This window comes from Odocoileus virginianus, chromosome 20 (genome assembly GCF_023699985.2).
Source record: "Odocoileus virginianus isolate 20LAN1187 ecotype Illinois chromosome 20, Ovbor_1.2, whole genome shotgun sequence".
Taxonomy (NCBI): domain Eukaryota; kingdom Metazoa; phylum Chordata; class Mammalia; order Artiodactyla; family Cervidae; genus Odocoileus; species Odocoileus virginianus.
The window spans coordinates 23,940,675-23,958,912 of NC_069693.1; the positions used below are offsets into that span (position 1 = coordinate 23,940,675).

Sequence of the window (18,238 nt, forward strand, 5' to 3'; positions counted from 1 at the left end):
TTACCTTGTCTATACAGCTTCAAAAATCTGTTTGAACTTTTCAATATATTTTTCCACTGTGGCCTTACAAACCTATTTACATTAATATTAGTGCTAATATAAAAGTATTTATAATTTAAATTTTAAAACTTTAGAAAAAAAGTGGAAAAAAGGGATCCTGATAAAAATCAGGTCTGATTTTGATCTGTAACATCGGCACTGTAAAAATAAATAACACTTTAAAAGTTTCTTTAAACTTTCTCTTTTTCTCTTGTTTTGTTCTTTACTTCTATATGGTCCCTTCCCACACACACAGGTGTTCTTATACTTGCTGCTTCAGCTCCCTTCAACCCCTACCTTGCTCACCCAGCTTCTAGAGCCTTTCCCAACTTGCAGTAGAAGACATGCAGCTTCAATCCTCCCATTCCATTACTCTGAAGAAGGAAGATGGAGGAGAGAGGGGCATTGACTAAAACTCAAAGGTGAAAGGACTTGGGATTCAGAAACAGCTTCAGGAAGTTCAAGGTTAACACTATTAATATCATTTCAACTATTTCAACTATCTTACTATTGCAAAGGAGAAAAGGATAGTGATGTCTCCTCTGAGCATTTTAGTGCTGTCTAGCAATCCTCAAATTTTGTCTTAGTATGATAATATTTACACAGAGAGATTAAAGGAGGGACAATAAACCCAGTTGCCCACAGCAACCATGCAAAGATGCACTGCTTATGAGGAAGGGACTGAAGCAGAAGTGAAGCAGGAGATCTTCCAGGATTCTGGACTGATGCCAAGCAGAGATCAGCTTCTGCTAGGTGAGAGACAAATTCTTTCTTACCTAAGACCAACCACATACTCAAGGCAGAGTTTGGCTGCCGTGGGAAGAGAGGAAGGAATGCTGAGAAAACCTTAACCCCAAAGCGGAGACACACAGCAGCTTCTTAAGACTGAGGCTGGATCAACACAACAGAGAACTCCCTGTGCCTACCAAGAGCCCAATACCAATTCACGAAATAAAAAGTGACACCCCTCTGTAGCTCAGGTAGATAGGGTAGAATGGGAACATTGAGGAAAAGCCTTTGGGCACTCCTAAGCCCCACTCTAAGCACAAGGTGTTTAACCAGCCACCACTGGGGTAATCCAAAGCCAGTGAAGAACTAAAGTTAACCATAAAAATAAGAAAGCCCTAATTGGGCACAACTTCTGAATAGATCCATGCAACCTCCACACTACTGGCATGAAAGAAGAGAAGGCATGTCTATCACCAGGCAAAAATACTATTTAACTCAGTCTCTTCAATTATTCTACACAGTGTCCAGAATTCAATAAAAAGTAAAAGACATTAAAAAATAATAATGCAAGTCACTGTTAAATAACCAACTAACAAGAGTAAACACAGAGATGACTTAGATATTGGAACTATCAATCAGGGACTTTAAAATAAGTATGATTAGAATATTAAAGGATCTAGAGGAAAAGATGAACATATATGAACAAACAGGTAATGTCAGCAAAGATGCAAACTACAAGAAAGGCTCAAATGGAATTGCCATAAGTAAAAAGAAAAAAAGTAGTATTAGAAATGAAGAATTCCTTTGATGGACTCATTAGCAGACAGGACAGAATGAATCTAAATATGGATTAATAAAAAGTGTCCAAACTAAAACATAAACACACATGCAAAGAAGGAAAATAAGAAGTTAAAAAATAGAAAAAACAGGGCTATAGGATAATATCAAATGGCCTAACATATATAGACTGAAGTCAGAATGAAGAGATAGAAAGAAATGTTTGAAGAAAAAATTTTCCAAAATTAATGAAAACCAACCAATCCCAGAAAACCTCAACCGGGATTTGTTTTAAAAAAGCAAAAACAGGCTACTAAAAAAAAAGACACAACATAGTCACACTGCTAAAAAAAATATTGAAGACAGATGGAGAAAAAGAAACAGTACATTTAGAAGAAGAAAGCTGAGTGAAAATCTGGAGTACCATCACTTACATAATTTAATATCATCAAAATAAGCTATGACACTCATCTTGGCATCTAACAGAGTGTGTTTGATGTTTCCTCAGAATTTTCTCTGATCTGAGCATAGAAGTTAAAGAAGGAGGCCTAACTCCTACCCTTCTATTAATATTTACCTTTATCCCTTTGCACAGTACTGGACAAAGCATGGGTATTCATTAAGTGCTTGATATTCAGTAAGACTTCAGAGCAAACTTGCTTTCATAGTTTTTTGCATGGTTATCACTGAGCTTTTCTTATAAGACATAGTCTTAGAACATAAAAGTATTTTTAAATTAATTTTATGAAACTTTTTAATCTCACATTTTCTACTTTTTATTTTTCTGAATAAAGGACGAGATAAACATTTGTGAAGTGGCTCTACATTTACCTAAATGAGGTCGTGGATCCTCTTCACTTTTGATATCTCCTTTGTCAAATACCTGAATTGAAATGCTGAATTTTAATATTTCTAACACCTAATTTTAGATAATACAGTCACCAATGAATTGTCTTCATACCCACAATTTCCGATGTGCACTTTGTTTTTCCTCTACAGATCACTGATTCTTCAAAACAACATCTGTAATGTCTGTTTTATATTCTGTACATAACAGATACATAACAAATTGCTTGGTTACAAAGGTTAATATGATCATAATATCTAGGAAAGTCCAGCTCTGCCCTGTTTCTTCTAGGACCCAGGCCCAAGAAGGTTGACCCACAAGGAAGCAGATATGAAGTCCTCAGTTGAGCTTCACCCTCACCTTCACCCATCTTCTCCACTGCTTGTACCCTGCTGGCCCCAGCTTTACCTTTCTGGCCTCACATCTGCCCCATCCCATGGTCAAATCTGCTGATCTGCTTCTTTACCTGATTCCTCTACCATCACTTTATTCCCCAGTCCATGGCCTATGTTCTTCCAAACACTGCATTTGTTCACACAGACTTTTTAGAACCTTCCTTATAAGCTACATACCAGGTACTAATTCCAGCCCCAGCCGTCAGATTCTATACAAACAGTCATCTTAAAAGTTATGGGATGGGGTGGAGAGGGAGGTGGGAGGGGGGACTGGGATGGGGAATACATGTAAATCCATGGCTAATTCAATGTATGACAAAAACCACTGCAATGCTGTAAAGTAATTAGCCTCCAACTAATAATAAAAAAAAAAAAGTTAAAATAAATAAATAAATTAATTAATTTTAAAAAAAAAGTTCTGAAAACAAATCTTATATAAAGCCCAAGTAAGAAGATGGTAATACCACATATATAAGTCATTTTTTACTAGGATTATATTCAAGGAAAATCAGAAAATTTTTTAAAAAATCATTAAATCAAATAATTGAATTCCAAAATTAATAGTTTAGCAGAATGTTTAAATAGACAGAATAGTCAGCCTGCCAACTTTTCAGAAAGTGGTCACAAAGTGAACCTCAGGCATTTCACTCTTCTGTGAATGAGTTTATCAGTTCTTTTTCTGAAAGTAGGTATTGACAGACGTGGACATGAAACTACATAAAAAGAAGAGTCTGGAACCAAATAGAGAAAAATCTTTAGCTACTTCACAGTTCTACCTGACACCAGTCCTATTTAAAAGGAGATAGTGTGTTCCTCTATTCATCTGAATAAAAGTGTTCAAATCATTTGGAAAGCACAGTTTCTACTATTTACAATTTAGATATGTTGGACTGAAATTTAAAATTAATCCTTTCAGCTGCCATATTCCATGAGCTAAAAAACAACTTGTGTAATATCTCAGTGTAAAATAACGTAACCTCGAGGTCTGTTTAATTCTGCTTTTTTGAGTAATATGTTCAAACATTCCTATTAATGAAGAATTTTAAACAAGCTTAACTGAAAGATTTTTAATAAGATTTGGGGGATGAAATCACCAAGTTACCTGTTTTTCCTCTAGTCTCTTTTAAGACTTCTCAATTTTATAATTTTTACATGAATTATCTTTCTACTCTGCCATGAATCAGATGGACAGTATAACTTTTTGATGCCATCAATCTAACTTTCACAAGTGTTGGTATTCTTGAATGGGACACAATTTTTTATGTATTGATGTTATTCACGTATTTGTATTTTGTTAACGTATTCCTATATTTCTTCAACTGCTGATTTCAAAATTGGAATTCTCCATTCCCAGCATATTTAGCCACAATTCCCAGCATATTTAGCCACTGTTAGTTTTAACTTTGAAACTGCCATTTTTGGTGGCCAAAATGGTTCAGTCTAATACTAAATTTGGAATTAAGGTAAAAGATAAAACAAGTACTGCCAATTAGTAGTTTTACTTCTGCCTCTCATTGGAATGATTCTCAGACACTTTCCTTTCTACTATGAACTAAAGTATAATTTTTGTCCTGGATATTTTTCATAATTTTGAAAACATAAACCTGAATCTGCCTCTAAGACTATCTTTCTGCTGTTTTGACTCAGCTGTTCTTGAAGAGCCACCCATTCCAACTTTGAGGGAACCACAGGCTTAAATGCAATGTCAATGCAGATTTTCAAAGGTAGGATGGAAGTAAGGGTATTTTATGTTCTTCTCAACAGTCTTCAAATTCTACTTCAAGTGGCTTCAAGGATTATTATATAGAAGGTTCTTATAATTCTCTTGCAATGTGGTATTGTGCCCTAAAGAACCCAGAAATACTCAGAAACTGCAAACATGAAGAATTGATAGCATAAAAAGAATTTTAAATGGAAAATAAATCTTTCATAAAGATATTTACTTTTTGAACATCTGGATATCAAAAAGATTGCACAGAAATTCCAGGAAAGGGTTATTTTTCATTTGACAATATTAAAATGATATTATCTATAATAACTTACTATGAAATATTTTTTGTAACCAATGCTTTTAACTTATATTTTCCAACTTGGATTAAATATGTGTATTTTACATCCAAGAAGGCTAATTCCTTCCTGGGTCTCACCAATATAAAATATAAATCTCACCAATATAAAATACTTTGTCTTCTGTGTTCCCTGCTATTACCATCATCTGACCTTCCTGCTATCTTATTCTGTTAGTTTTGATACATACATACATCTCATCTACTATCTGAACACTCCTTGAGGAGAGAGAATATGTCTTAAATATCTCTCTCTGTTTCTCCCTCAAAAGCTTATATACTGGAAATATCCTTGCACACCAGAGCTCCCATCTCTCATCCAACTATTTTTCCCCTTAGACCAATTAGTTACTCTGATCAGCATCTTTCCTATTCCATCTTTCCTGCTGCTTCTAGAGAGGCAAGCACTAAACAACATACAGTGGTCTAGACACAAACACACCCTAGTTTTTACTTCAGAGCTGCAACTCAGGTGGTAAGCAGATTCATGTGCTTACAGCTTCTGTGTTCTGTGTAATCCCAGAATGTATGTAGGTACTACATGAAAAATTAAATCAGGTATTAGCTTGAAAGATCTAATGGCCATCTCAAATGTTTCAGGTCTCAAGTTTAACCATATTAAATATTCTTGTATTACTAATCATTCAGAACTGTTAATAAGATCCAGGCACAGATTGAGTCACTTCACTAGAGAAACCCACTCTCAGTAAGTCCAGAAAATTCAAAAATTTTTTATATAAAATCCAAAGCAATCTCCAGGAGAGATACCTTTCAAATAAGCACACAAATACTTTCTGCCTTATTTTCTAATGATTAATATTACACTCAAGTAGTACATGGACAGATTTTCAAGGCTAAAATCTAAGGCAAATGCCCAGATAATTAAAGTGAAATATCACAGTACTCATCTAAGTAGCTCACCTAAGTAACTGAAGTAATTTAGCTATTATTAACATGTGGAATCAAGGGCCTAGGGTTAAATTCCTGGTCCTGTCACTACCTTCCACTGAGAGGACTTGGAATGGTCATTTAATCTCTCCAAGTGTGTTTTCTCATATCTTGAGTGAAGAAACTGTCCACCTACCTGAGAGAGACACTTTGAAAATTAAGTCAGAACACAATTTCTCAACTTTGGCGCTACTGACATTTTGGACCCGATATCTCCTGTTGAAAATCTGTGCACTGTAGGATGTTCAGCCACATGTCTGGCCTCTACCAACCAGATACCAGTAGAATACACACATACCCCAGTAAGAATAATCAGAAGTGTCTTCAGACATTGCCAAAACTCCATTGTGGGGAGGGAGTCAAAAACCACCCCCACACTCAGCTAAGACTGACTCAATTAAATGGTTTATATAAAAGCCTTCATTTATACATGGAATACATATAGACCTATTATGTGCCAGACACTGTGTCCAAGTCAAATAAGATGTGATTCAAGCCCTCTAATAGTTTATAGTCTAGTAAAGGAGACAGATAAATAAACCAACGTTTGTAGTGATGGCAGTTTGGGAGCCTATGGAGGAACAGGGAACAAAACATTTCGATGTTAAAGAGTGGAAGCCACAGGAATTAGTAGCTAAATGGATGTGGGGGAAAAACAAAATGTTAAAAATAGCTAATTATTATTTAACATAAGTCAAAGAGTTTTTCCAAAAAAACAGGAATATTTCCCAGAAGAAAACTCACTCCATGTAAGTGGTCACAAAATAAATATTGACTTCACTGTAAGGGCTTTAATTTTAACTAGTGGGGGATCCCACATAGAAGAAGTACTCCCTTTCATCCATCGAATTTGCACTCCTATCACCAGAATTATCAAGACCAACAGGGGTGTCTAATTCCTGTATTGTAATTGGAGTATTAAGTCCGCAAAAAAAAAAAGGCAGTAGCATGATAAGGAACAATATGCATAGTTTATGGTTTCTCTATTTCATTCACTGAAGAACACATAATTTTAACATTTTCTAACAGTTTTATTCTATAGTGAACTTTAAGCTCAAGTCAAATGCATCTGTACCAATGCCACAAAAAAAAAAAAAAAAAAAAAAAAAAAACCTGCATCAGAGTGAAAAACCAACTTTCTCCCATAATAGTAGAGATGTGCAACTTTTCAGTACATTATCTTCATGTGAGGTCCACACAGAGGTGACTATTAGCTCCCCCTTGCTGACAACATCTATCCATTATCTCATGGCAGTTTCTAGCTTGTGTGGCACCAGAAAAGTGTAGCTTAAAGACACAGAACACAGTATTCATTAGAGGAAAGCTAGTTAGAGGCTGCTAATGGGACCCTTTGGCTTCTGGTCCTGCCGTGATTTCTGAATGAGATCCAAGTGCCTAACCATGTCAATTTCAGATGAAATTCTCTTTGCAATTGCGTGTTACCCAATACCCCAAAACATATGAAAGCCTTCCTGGTTTTTAGAGTTTATAACCCCCCTGACAATGAAGTTCTGTGTGGAAATATCAAAATTCAAGTAACAAAGACAATTTTTAGAGGATCAAAAATAGAAACCATTATTAGAATATAAAAACATTTGTTACTTTAGAATCCACATTTCTAAGAAAAGCAGCCTTATTAAATGACATTTGCTCAATAGGCAATTTTCCTCCATTTAATTTTCATAAATAGATCACTTTGAAATGTATTTCCCCTAACAAAGACTGCACATTAACAACAAATGATACAATATCTTTAAATTTTAATTAATGTCAAGAGCTTTATTTTGCTTCTAAGCAACTTAGAGAAACATGTTATTAATATAATTTAATTTAAGGGGGTAGGCATTTGTTTTCTATTTTTAAAAGGGTAGTTCTGAAATTCTGGCCCTGTCAACATCATTTAAACATTCCTGTTCCATGCCTCAATATAATAAACTAAATCAGCATTTTAATTGTGCCCATGCTTTGTGATTCCTGGCAGCACAAAAAGATTCTCTGTGAGCATGATGTCCCCCCAAAAACCCCACTGAGTGATTAATTACTAGTCTGGAATATATAAATACGTCTCTCAATAAAGACAGTATGGACTGCTGGAAGCTCTGACATTATACATCTCTGTAGGATGCCTTAACTTAGCAGACATACTCCTAATTCAAACAAGACTCTGGCTCTAGCATTCACTGACAGTTCTACTATAATACACTGTTTCTCTGTTGAACAGGATGTTTATTTTAATTAGCATCATTTGGTACATTTACAAGAATCAGAGGGAAACTGGGATTTTTATGCATAAATATGTAACAACCTCAAGATATATATGGTCCTTAGGTAAGGAAGAACTGAGAACAACAAAAAATAACCTTGAATTTTTATAAAGCATCATCTTTAGTATTTCCCCTTTAATGTTACACCCTGACATTACTCATGTTTCGTTCTGAGTTAAAGGTTTGACCAAGAAACCATAACTTTATAAACAAAGACATGAACCAGTAGGTCTATCTGGCTCTGTCTAAACCTCACATATAACTGTCTGGATTGAGAAGCTATCGTGGTCAATTTAGGGGAGAGAAGCTTATTAGAGAAAGGACTTATTTGCCACCTCCCCCTACCTCCGCATAGTAAAAACAAGAATTGACAAAATTTCTAGAACTGCTTCTACAAAACCAAAATAAAGTAAGAGGAATTACACCAATTACTGAAATCAGAAACTGCAAAGTCAACTAAGTTGAAAATAAAGAAATCAAGACTTGAAGCTGGCTCTTTTAAATTGGAGAACTGTCATGTGTAGCTTTTTTAATGCTCTGCATTCATGACCATGGCATTTATTAACAGAACTAAACACCACATCTCCTTCACCCTTTCAGTATGTAGTGCTTTTTTTCCCAAAGAAGTGGGAAGGCAAGATAACCATACATCACCCTGGCCAGCCTAGCAATCCAGACATCATGTTCCTAACTGACCTATTTAAAACAAGTTGAAAGAAAGGTTTCCTAAAAAGTCAATACATATTTGGCTGAGGAAAAAGCCATTTGTATTCAGACTTTTACCCTGCTGCTATTTATATTGGTATTTCTACTAGGCTTTGTCAAAGATAGATTTTGAGCATGGTCATCACACTTAACTGCAAGGGTTAAATCACTCAGCAAACGTGAGTCTGAACTGGACTCCTGGAGTAGACTACAAGAGTCACACTATTTCAACACCTTCCAACAAGAGGTATAGAACCCTTGAATCTTGGCTGGTCTTATAGCTGTGACCATGAGAATACACATAAATGACACTACACTCATTCTGAGCCTAGGCCTCAAGAGACATCCCAGCTTCCATTCTCAAACTCTTGGAATTCTGTGTCCACCATGGAAATAAACTCAGGCTAACCTGTTAGAGGTTGCAAGTCCATGTGGGAAATGGCCCCAGTCATCCCAGTTGTCCCGGATGTGATCTTGTGGATCATAAATCAATCAGCCCTGGCAATCTGCCAGCTGACTGTCAATACATAAGTAAGGAGCTCAGCCAAGGTTAGTCAAGTTTAGCGCACATCAGATGAACTGCCCACTAAGCCCAACCAACAATGTCAACCTGCAATAAAATATTGAGCTAAATTAAACAGGTACTTTCTTAGCCACTAAGATTTGAGGTGGTTTTTATGCAGAAATAGATAACTGCTACAGATTCTACAACCTCATAACTGTGTCTTTCCCAGGCTTTAAGTCTCAATTCAAGTATTCTACTATGCTCATGGCCTTTAACAGGTACTAATGTTATGTACTCTGTTGACCTTTGACTTTTGATATTACTTCTTTCTGTAAAAAAAAAAAAAAGAAATTAGCACTTAAGCTAAATAATGCTGTGTAGTTTTCTCAGAGTGTAGCTAAATATTCGTGATTCACATACAAATGCTCTCTAGAATCCATAGTTTGTATTTTTCATTATCTAACACACAAAACACATAGGCGTTTCATAAATACTTGATTTGATTCAAAAGGAAAGTAGCTGGAATTTACAACAGATCTTTAAACTGTTTCTGCTTTGCTTTTCTAACTTGTGGTGTGTGATTAATATTAGCCTGTTTCACCACAAAGGAGACTGAGTTTACACCTTCATATCCCTTTACAAATACAACATATCGTTAAGTGTCACAGTAAGAAAACAAGAATGATAAAATAAAACTTTATATATAGTACTTCTATATATAGTAAAAGATACAAAGAACACCATTTTGAAAAGGTAACTAGGAGAAAATGGTTATGGTATATCCAACAAAGAGCTAAAAAGCAATAGCATACAAAGAGTTCCTATAAAACCATTTTAAAAAAGACAACCCACAATAAAACTGAGAAAAATACACTGACAGTATTCATAAGTACAAATTAAAAACATGCAAAGGCGGCTAGTCTCACATGTAATCAGAAAAAAGTATGTTTAAATAAGGATTTTACCCAGATTATTAAAAATTGTAAAGATTAAATAAAGTCCAATATTGATCACTGTGTACAGAAATAGCTTTCTTTCACAGTAGTGTAGCATGGCTTTTAGAATGTTAATTGGGCACATGCCTTTTAACCCAAAAATATTCACTGAAACCTTGTTTTTAATATAAAAAAACTGAAAAACTAAGTATTCATCAATACTCTCAGGTAAACACTGACTCACCCACCTGCAGAAAACTATGCAAAAATTTAGAAGAATGTGATAGATTTGTATATGCGGACATGAAAAGATCAAGAAATGTTAAATTTAAAAGGCAGGTTGCCAAAGAAGACTATAACACCATTTTTTATTAAGTATATAACTGCACAGAAAAAAGGCTAGAATGATATTTTTAAAAGGCTAGAATAAAATTTTTTAAAAAGGCTAGAATGATATACACTAAAATAATAGCCATGCTCAGTTAACAGGGGGAGAACAGCTGAGAGAATGAAGGAAAACAGTAAGTTTTTACATATTTATGTATCCCTTGAATGTCCCACAAGCATAGATATATGTGATGTGCATACAATTTGTGTATACTTCACATACTTGATCAGGAGAAAGGGGCAGAGCGCAGACTCATTCAATCAAGGAGTCAAAGAAAGAGCTGTACCTTCACAGAGGAAATCCCCACTCACGTCCTGGTTCACAGCCACGGCATGGTCAGCACCGACACAGATGAGAGCCAGGACTGGCATCGGGTGCCCCTGTAGCATGATTTCCTCAGTGGCAGAGGAGAGGAGGCACTGAGCAGCGAGCTGTGCCAGGGACACCATGTTTGGCATTTTAAGACTACTGTGGGGGCATCCTCCTGGAATCTGGAATTAAAAAAAAAAAAAAAGAAGAAAGTTAAACTTGAAAATCAACACAGAAAGGATCAGAGGAGAGAGATGAGAGGCTGCCTAAAATAGCAACAAAGTTCGCGGTTACCAATTCCGAAGCAATCTCCTAGGCCAGCCACCAGGTACTTTCACACATCATATCTCACTTAATTTTGACAACAACCCTCGGTTGTCTTTATTTTATTGAAGGGAAAATGAACTTAGAGAAGTTAAGGAAATTAGCAAGGATCACATAGACCATATGCACATGGTAGTGCCAAGGATTTGAGTTCAGCCCTGTTTAATCCAACACCTAAGTTTTTAACTATCATGAATGGTATGCCGTCTCCTGTCACAGAAGCAGAAAGTCTTCAGAGTCAGCAATACCGGATGATATTCTTGCTTATGTGCTAATATAGCTAAGGATATAACCGGTAAAGTAAAACAAGTATAGCTTAGCCATGGAAGCACAGAACAAAGGTTTCAGACAAGCACATGATGATAGTGCCTATTCAAAGAGTCAACAAGGACCTCAGTCCAGGGATCCATTTGGTTCCACCAATAGGCCAACAGGACCACATACTATATGGACAAACTAAAATTTCTCAGTCTTCCAGCATAAAGGCCAGTGCCTAGACTGTGGATTCACCAAGGCAATGTCACTCCAGAATGCCTTTTAGAAAACGAACAGCTCCTCCATGGGCCCTAAGTGAGTTTCTTTTCTATTAGGAACTTCTATGGTCTTTCAGGTATATTTCCACTCCTTTTGGATATTTTAAGCCTATTTTGAATTCAAACAATCTAAGTGAATGACACAATCCATTGCTGAAGAATATATATATCACATATCCATCATAAACCTAGGCCACCTGGCTTCTCACCACAGACCTGGCATTAACACATACAGATTTCGGTCAAGTAGGGGTGCAAGAAAGGAGTTGCAGGGAAGGATGCTGTGTCCTTAAGCTTGAGAAAGAGACTTATGTAAGAATTCTGGAAGGACCCACTAATATCTTGAAAATTCATGTACACTTTTACCTATTTTGTATATTAGAGGTCTACATGAGATTTTTTTCAAGAATGGATTCCACTGCTTTAAACAAAAAAGGCTTGGACACCAATGAGATAGAAGGGAGGGATGGCTGATGTTCGGTTCAGTCATATAATGACTGTTGTTTCTTTGGAAATTAATTCTCAGGCATTTGTGACTATTGCTGATTGAGATGTGGTTGGGAATGGATTCCAAGCAGTTCTCCAGAGCGGCTCTACCAGTGCTCTTTTTGATTTACAGCCATAAAAGAGCCATCATAATTAAACCTTCACCCCAACCTTCAATCCTAAATAGATGTAGGTTTTTTAAGCACTATGTTGGGCACAAAAGGAATGCAGAGTTTTCTGGAAAGTGCTAAGCAATCCCTTCAGGAGGCAAAGAGAATAATCAGCATAGGCTCCAGACCTCAGGGGTTGAATTTAAACCCCAGCTGCTGCTGCTAAGTCGCTTCAGTCGTGTCCGACTCTGTGCAACCCCATAGACGGCAGCCCACCAGGCTCCTCCGCCCCTGGGATTCTCCAGGCAAGAACACTACAGTGGGTTGCCATTTCTTTCTCCAATGCATGAAAGTGAAAAGTAAAAGTGAAGTCACTCAGTTGTGTCCGACTCTTAGTGACCCCATGGACTGCAGCCTACCAGGCTCCTCCATCCATAGGATTTTCCAGGCAAGAGTACTGGAGTGGGTTGCCATTGCCTTCTCCATTAAACCCCAGAGCTACTCCTTAATAGCCATGTAGTCTAGGGGAGGTTGTGTAATCTCTCCAAGCATCAGAATTTTTATATGTAAGATGTAAACTACAAACTACATTGGAGTATTATAAGGATTAAATGCCAATAAAGTGCTTTGTACTGAGGCTCAGATCAAATCTCCTCAAATGTTAGTTTATATATTGTCTCATTGGAAACAAAGATTTGAAGATTAAATCAAGATTAATTTGGAGAACAGAAAGCAGTACAACACAGGGAGGCCATGAATTGAACAGTAAATAGGGAACATGAAGAGGGAAGAAGGGAAACTAAAGATTTCATGATCTGCTGAGATTTGGGCTTCAGTCTATAGGGTGTGGGGATCCACTGAAAGTTGTTTAGTAATTCACTTGTTCAGAAAAATACATGCTAAGTGCTTACTCTGTGCCAATCACCATTTTAGTGAAGGAAATAAGAAGGTAACTAAGGTGGGATTTCTGCCCTCGAACATGTCCATTTTTTAGGAGACACAGACTTATAATACTAAGAGATGGGAGTTATAATAAAAGTATATACCAAGTGCTATGGAAAAGAGAGGGTGAAGTTTAGATGACTAAGTTTGGCAGAGAAGGGGAGATCTTCCTAAAAGTATAAGCAGCAGGTCAGAATGTGAATTGATTAAAAAATGAAGAGAGGTTTATCACAAATATAAGAGGATGAAGTATAACCACCCACTGAGAAAGCATAGAATAGCTGGAATTCAAACATTTGCACCTCCAGGCATCAGGCTGAACCTAAAGCAAAGGACCCTAAAAATCTGCTTCCTCATAGTCCACAGGCCTCTCAAAGATATAGGAAAAACACTTTCAAATACTTAGGGAGTCATCTCAGAAAGAAGTTTACTCCTCTGAAGCTAATCACTGCTTGAATCTTAAGAGCAACTGTGGAGAGGATGTCAATGAAACTTTTCTCTTGTACACAATCACTGCCAGTTGAGGATGGGATGAAGAAGAAAGAAACAAGAGAATGATTACACAAATTTCAAGCAGTTTAATGTTGAAGGGGTGATAAACTGGATAATACCTCCCCCTGACAAAGATATCCATGCCTTAATTCCTGGAACCTGTGACTATGTTACCTTACCTGCTAATGAGAACTTTTCACGTGTGATTAGGGCTCTAGAGAAAGAAATAGGGTGATAGAAGCTCAGGTTGGAGTGATGTACCTTGTAGACAGAAGTGGCCATGAGCCAAGAAAGGTAGTCTTTTCCTATAATCTGGAAAAGACAAGGAAACAGATTATCCCCCTGGAGCCTCCAGAGGGAACATAGCTCCATCAACACCTTTAGATCCATGAGACTCATTTTAGACTTTTGATTTCCTGAATTGGAAGAGAATAAATGTGTTTTCTTTTTGAGCCACTAAGTGCCAATACTTTGGCCACCTCATGCGAAGAGTTGACTCACTGGAAAAGACCCTGATGCTAAGAGGGATTGGGGGCAGGAGAAGGGGATGACAGAGGATGAGATGGCTGGATGGCATCACTGACTCAATGGACATGAGTTTGAGTAAACTCCAGGAGCTGGTGACAGACAAGGGAAGCCTGGTGTGCTGCAATTCTTGGGGTCGCAAAGAGTCGGACACGACTGAGCAACTGAACTGAACTGAAGCTTAAGGTTAGTTACAAAAAAAATAGGAAAGTAATATGGGGAGATGGGGATTCCTTCAGAAACCTCAATGCTCAGGTAAGTATTTTATTAATCCTCTTAACAGTTTAGAGAAGAGAAAGAAAATGGAGACAGAGAGAAGTTACAGCAAGTCATCCAAGACTAAACAGCAGAACAGGAAAGAAAATACTACCAAGTTTAATACCCAGAACACAACATGATTCTTCCAACTTCAAAAATGCAGAAAGCTCTCTGGAAGATTACTAAGGTTCGTCTGAGGGAAAAGTTCAGGTCCTATACACAGAAAAGCCCAGGCATTTCATTTTGATGCAATCTCAGTGTCACAGTAAAAGGAAATGGTGGGTTATATTTGGTTTTTCTCACTGCCAGTAAAATAATGTCCTTGCTCTAAGTGCTAGTACTGATTCACTTCACAGCCAGGGATGTCCAGTCCCAACCCCCCAAAAAAGTATGTAAATATTAGCCACAGAGACAGAGAGAAAACTCTCTTACCCTCCCAGGGCAGTCAGTTTATGCTAATGTTTATGGGAGAAAAAAGAGAAAAAATGAAGTCAAGAAGAAAAGATATCTTTATCACTCACATCCCCAAGCAGATAAACACACTAAGAACCCTAGGGAATGCCAAATTTAGTTCTTTGCATCATTCCCAACTTGCATATCTCGTGCAGATGTATTTAAATACTGTTATCAATACACCACTTCCTAGAATAAATATTTTTCATTTATGAATTTATGCCCATTTTGACCATGTGAAACCTGCAAATTAAACATACACCAGGAGACGAAGACGAAGGCAATACAGCAATCTCCAGCTAAGAAATTTGTAAAAAGAAAAAAAAAAAAAAAATATATATATATATATACACACACACACACATACACACATATATAGGGAATAAAGAAAAAATCAACCTTTGATGAAATAATTGCTTCTGCTGTTATTTTTTGCTATTGCTTCAGAAATGTTCTCTCTCTCTCCCCCTTTCTTGTCCCTATAGCAAGGTGCCCTGCTGCTGTGCAGATGAAAGGTCCAGTCTCTTTAAAATTTCATGCAGAGCTCTTCACAGCATTGAAGCTTTAAAGGCCCATGGCAAATACAACATATTGTTAACACTTGATGGAAGGAGATAAAAATTACATGCAAAATATACTATATATTCATTGTCTGGAAATAGTACAAAGTTACAGGTTCCTGGTAATCAATGTGGACTTATATATTCTGATTTTAATATTTTAAAAAAACAAAAGATACATGTGGAGTGAGTATTGTAGCCAAAATAAGAATGAAAAGTCAAATCACCCATTGTTAGATTAGGATCTTAGGATGTGTGAATAATTTTATTTACAGTTTTCCTAAATTATTTTAGATATATGAAATGTATTTGTGTGTGTGTGTGTTAGTCGCTCAGTTGTGTCCAATTCTTTGCAACCCTATGGACTACAGTTCACCAGGCTCTTCTGTACATGGAATTTTCTAGGTAAAAATACTGGAGTGGGTTGCCATTCCCTTCTCCAGGGGAACTTCCTGACCCAGGGATTGAGCCCAGGTATCCTGCATTGCAGGCAGATTCTTTACCATCTAAGCCACCAGGGAAGCCCTGTGAATTTAAAAGACACCAAAAGACACAAAGGGCAAGAAAAAGAAATATTTTCTAAAACTTGTATATAACATGGGGTTCCTTACCCTAAGTTATTTTTATATATCTATAAGAAAAAAATGGAGATGATACCTTTTTAATTTTCACATATAAAATTATCTAAAAAAACATTAAGAGGTAGAACTGAAGATACTGGAATGCAGGGCACAGTAATTTCAAAAGCAAGTTTATCAATCATTACTCACTGAGGCTTAATTATAATGGGTGAATTTGATTTTAAAATTTTAAATTCACAAGTTAAACATCATTATCTATATATCTAAATTTTAGGTATCTTACTGTAGCTGTTTTCAAATGGCCCCATTTAGCCAGACTCATCCATTCGTATTTACTCATTTTCTTTCGAACGTTTAATGGATATCTACTATATGCCAGGCACTGTGCTAGGTGTCAGGAATAAAAAAAATCAGAAAGATATGGTCCCTGTATCCAGATGGATTACAATATTGTAAAAGGAGATGAACACAGTAAAAGGTAAGTGTGACCAAGCCTCAGAGGTCCTATTGCAGAAGTGGGAATATCACAGTAGCACAAAGAGTAGCTGATTGGTTTCTCCTGTAGGAAGAAAAAAGTTCTATGCAACGTCAGTCCTTGGCCAGAGGCTTAGAAACCACATAGGTACTAATGGTATAAACTAAGACAGCAGTAGTAGAATGAGGGAAGAGGAGACAGATTTTGGAAAAATCAAGAGTAAAAAATCTGCGGGACTCAGCTACTGATTAGAAGTAGAAAGCCAGAGCATGACAGAATCGTAGGATGAGTCCCAGATTTCTAATGTTGGTATCATCCACCATTTAAACAATTATTTACTACCCAATAGGTGCCAGACACCATTCTAAATACTGAAGACATGACAGTGCCCACATAAGAATCCAAACCCCTAAACTTAGAGAACAAACGGAAAGCAACAACGAAAGAGTGCTATTAGAATTGGTAAGTGTTGTGAAGAAAATAGAGCAGTTTCAAGGAACATAGAGAAGGCCAAGACAGTTTTGTCATGGTGAACAAGATAAAACTGCAGATTCAGGCAAGCAGGGTAAGGTTACAAAAGACTTACAGGCTAGGTAAGAATTTTGAGTATAGAGAAAAAAATTTGCAGGTTTTCAGCAGAAGTGACAACAGATCATGGGGAAATAGATTAGGGAGTTAAAAAGAAAACAGAGAGGCTAGCTCAAAGGTCTTTCAGTGATCTAGACTAGAAATGAAGGTGACTTGGACCAGGTGAGAAAAGTTGAGCATTTCTAGAGTCCCTTTCAGGGGTGGAGTTGGAAGTTCTTGCAAATTGGTTAGTTGTGCAGGGTGAAGAAAATAGAGTAAGTTTATTCTTGGGCTTTCCTTGAGGGACTGGATAAATAAAGCAACCGAGATTGGGAAGACCTGGGGCAGAAGTAAGGCAGGGGAGGGAATCAAAAATATTTGGGGGCACGTTGGGGGCACTCTTAGACATCGAAGTAGAGATATCAGGTAGGCAGATGGTTTCATGAGATGAAGTCAGAAGAGAGGTCAGGGCTGGATATGAACTGGGGAACCTCTGAGTATATGCATGCAAAGGGCCTAGGACTGAATGAGATCATGTGGCTTGGAGCAAGGGTATTAGTGGGAGGGACTGTCAATGGATGAGAGATCCCTGAGGATCTCCCACACTTAAGAGGTCAGGCAGAAAAGGTTACGAAAATCAGCAAAAAAAAAAAAAAAAAAAAGAACATGAAGTTGCAGCCACAGAGATAAGAAGGAAACCTGGTGAGTGTGATGTCACAAAAGCCAAATGAACAGTGTTTTAAGGAATAGTTTGCTATGGGGAAAAGATTTGAGAGGTCAAGGAATGTGAGGATAGAGAAGTAACCACTGAATTTGAAATCATTAAAATTTTTGGTAACCTTAGAGAGAAACTTTTTGTGCAAGTGAAGAGGACAGAGAACCTACAACAGTTTTGAAAAGATAATAAGATGTAAGGAAGCACAAAAAGCTAGTGTCAGCAACTTTTATGATTTAAATGTTGTTGTAAAAGGCAACCTAGAGATGAGGCCTTAGCTGAGATGGGGAGTAAGGAGATGAGAAGTTAA

The 18,238-nt window shown here is 37.0% G+C and overlaps 1 long non-coding RNA gene across 3 annotated transcripts in view; it reads right to left on the minus strand.

Moving 5' to 3' along the window:
• LOC110122666 (uncharacterized) overlaps positions 1-18,238 on the minus strand; it is a 157,475-nt gene that overhangs the window by 68,507 nt on the left and 70,730 nt on the right. For 2 of the 3 annotated variants that reach the window (XR_011482175.1, XR_011482176.1), the window contains exon 3: positions 10,885-11,089. This is a non-coding gene — a long non-coding RNA (uncharacterized lncRNA). Of the gene's footprint in view, positions 1-7,686; positions 9,605-10,884; positions 11,090-18,238 lie in introns of those variants that run through there. The other variant, XR_002309300.2, reaches the window with a different exon arrangement.